The following is a 3354-nucleotide window of genomic DNA, read 5'->3' on the forward strand; positions in this document are numbered from 1 at the left end:
TTTCCTTTTATCATACAAAAAGCATTATTTAATTCCTTTTTACAAAATTTGACTGAATAAAATTTATCTCCACATTTTATTATTTCATTTTCAATCAACAATTTTCCATCATTTTGCGCTACAGCTATTGCTTTATACAATTTACAAACATTTTTTACTTTTGGATACTTAATGTAAACAACTATTAAATTACTTTTTTGTACAATTTTAAATTCCGAAAACTTTAATGCTACCTTTGTGAATTATTCTGTTTCTGTTTTGTATTTTAACTTTATTTCCTAAATCTTCTACTACTACTTGCTTTTCATATTTGGGTTTTAATTTATTTCGTTCCCCATATACTTTTTCATATATAATTTCACCCCTATGGTAATTTTTTTGAAGCCTTTTCTTGTTGTGATATTTTAACATTTTTTCCTGATTATTTTTTAATATATCCCTTATATTCTCATGCTTCTCTTTATTAAACAAAATATTACAAGGTTGTTTACCTGTTACTGAATGTATAGTTTTATTATACTGCTGCACCGCCCTCATAATTGATTCGAAATCGCTAACTAAACTGTGTTCCTCTTTTAAACATCGAGATATTTCTATAAGTGTGGAATGAACCCTTTCTATTTGACCATTACTCGTACTATGACGTGGTGTGCAATAATAGATTTGTATGTTGAGTCTTTCCATTAAAGACCTGAATTGTATCGTACTTAAACCTGGTTCATTATCCATAACTATAACATACTTTTAACATCTGGAAATGTTTGCAGAAGTTCCAAAATTTTTTCCTCCAAATTAAGCTTATCCCCAATATATTTTACAATTAAATATTTAGAATAAGAATCTATACAAGTTAAAAATTTTAATTTTTGCGCAAAAAAAAATATCAATATGGAGTTGTTCCCCCTCTCTTTCCGGAATAGGTGCCTCTCCTATCGGAATAAGTTTCGGGTGCCTTTCATATTTATTACTGTTGCATATGTTACAATTTTTTACATATTGCTTGAACTGTTTTATCATCAATGGCCAATAATATTGTTGCCTAATTTGGGCCAAATTTTCCCTATAATTTCTATGTGCCCTATTGTGAGTTTGCTCAATAATCGCTCCCTGATCCTCTCTATTAGTAATATCGTTTGGGAACAATTTCGTATGAAAAAATTTTACAGTTGGAAATGCCTCCCTCAATACGTTCTTTATTTCGTAAAGCACCTCAGGTGAGCAATATATTCCCGTAACCAACTTTGGGTTAATATATTCTTTTAAAACTCCAACAATATTTTCCGGTATGTCGTATTCGATCAAAAATCGTTTATTATTAAAATAAGAAATTGTCTCTAACACGGTTATTTTCGCCCCGTTATCTATTAAAATTTGTTGCTTAAAATGATTTAATGGCTTTTTTGTTTCATGAATCTGATATTCATTACTGCTTTCAGCAGAATGTTGTGTGTCCGCTAACGAATCACTGGAGTCACTATGTTCTTCGGAATTCGTCAAATTATTAAGCATTTGTCTCGACAATGCATCAGCAACGACATTGGTTGCACCTGGCTTGTAAATAATTTTTGGAGAAAATTCTTCAATAAATGATCTCCATCTCTTAATCTTAATATTCGGATTTCTTTCCGAAATCGCAAATGACAAAGGTTGATGATCAGTGTGTATTTCCAGATCACTAACACCGTAAAGGTAATTACGCAATGCTTTCAAAGCCCAGACTATTGCGAACAACTCTTTCTCATTTGTAGCATAATTAAGCTCCGTAGAATTTAATGTTTTTGATATAAAGACAATAGGTTTCCCCTCTTGTGACAATACTGCACCCAAAGCTACATTTGATGCATCGGTTGTTAAAACAAATTTTTTGTTATAATCAGGTTGTGTCAATTCAACCTGTTGAGCCAGTAAATTCTTCAATTTTTCACAAGCAGCCACTCCGTCTTGATCTAGACTAACTATCTTTTTCTTTGACAAATACTGGGAAATTTTTCCGTTTTCCCCCTGCAAATGCTTAGTTAATGGCTTTGCCACAACCGCGTAATTGTGTATAAATTTTCTATAATAGCCTGTCAGCCCCAAAAATCCCCGCAATTGACGCAATGTCTTTGGTATAGGATAATTCTGTATGGCTTCAACCTTTCTTGGGTCCGTTTTGATTATATTCTTTGCCACTATATATCCCAAAAATTCCACCTCTCTTTGGTAAAACTTAGATTTTTCAGAGGATATTTTCATATTTGCCTCCCTTAATATATTAATTACCAAACTCAAATGTTTTTTATGGTCTTCCAAATTTTTTGAAAAAATTATAACATCGTCGACATAAACATGACAAAACTTTCCAATATATTCTCTTAATACATTATCCATAGCCCGTTGAAAAATACTTGGTGCATTTTTCAATCCGAACGGCATTCGTAGGAATTCGTACTTCCCGTTATTTACCGAAAATGCCGTTTTCTCTATATCACCTTCTTTCATTAATATCTGGTAAAACCCAGACTCCAAATCTATTGTAGAAAAATAATTAGACTTTCCCAAATTCGAAAGTATAACCTCTGGATTAGGCATTGGGTACCTATCAGATGTGGTTTTTTCATTAATTTTTTTGAAATCGATGACCAATCTCAATTTAGGACTTCCGTCATCATTTACTCCTTTCTTTGGAACCACCCATACTGGAGAATTGTATGGACTTTTACTTTCCCTAATTATATCCTTTTGCAACAGGCTTTGAACCTCATTATTAACAAAATCATTCACTGACATTGGGTAAGGGTATTGTTTTGACCAAATTGGCCTTTCTTCAAAAGTTCGTATTTCCGCCTTTACGTCGGTACGAAAAGGTAAATCTAAATTAACATCACTATGTGTTATTGAAATTTCCTCAATCACCTTATTTTGCAACCCTTCGATCGACTCCCCTTTCCTATCTACTTCAAAGGATATCTTTGAGGAATCCGACCTTAAATTATTCAATGAATTTCCAATTTGGGAAGCTTCATTCTTATCTTGATTTTTAAATTTTTTTATTTTCGCGGTATCTACCTCAGCAAAAGTTTTAGGAGTTAAGTTTTCCGATATATTTTTTTGCAAATTTTTATTATCTTTTTTGTTTCTAGTATAATTTTTGGCAGGCCCCTTCTGACCTTTTTTCCCTACTAGTTTCTGATTAATTTTCTTCACACCGTTTTTGGTATTTCTTTCATTATTTTTCCCTTTGGGTTTATTGATAACATCTTCGACAGACGTTTCAGGACCTTCTTGTCCCGAGGGGTTTGGTATATCAAAATCATCAAGAAAATGAATTTTTTCTGTTTTGTTATTACCATAGATCAACACCCGATTTGGAAT

This window comes from Anastrepha ludens, chromosome Y (genome assembly GCF_028408465.1).
Source record: "Anastrepha ludens isolate Willacy chromosome Y, idAnaLude1.1, whole genome shotgun sequence".
In the NCBI taxonomy this organism is placed as follows: domain Eukaryota; kingdom Metazoa; phylum Arthropoda; class Insecta; order Diptera; family Tephritidae; genus Anastrepha; species Anastrepha ludens.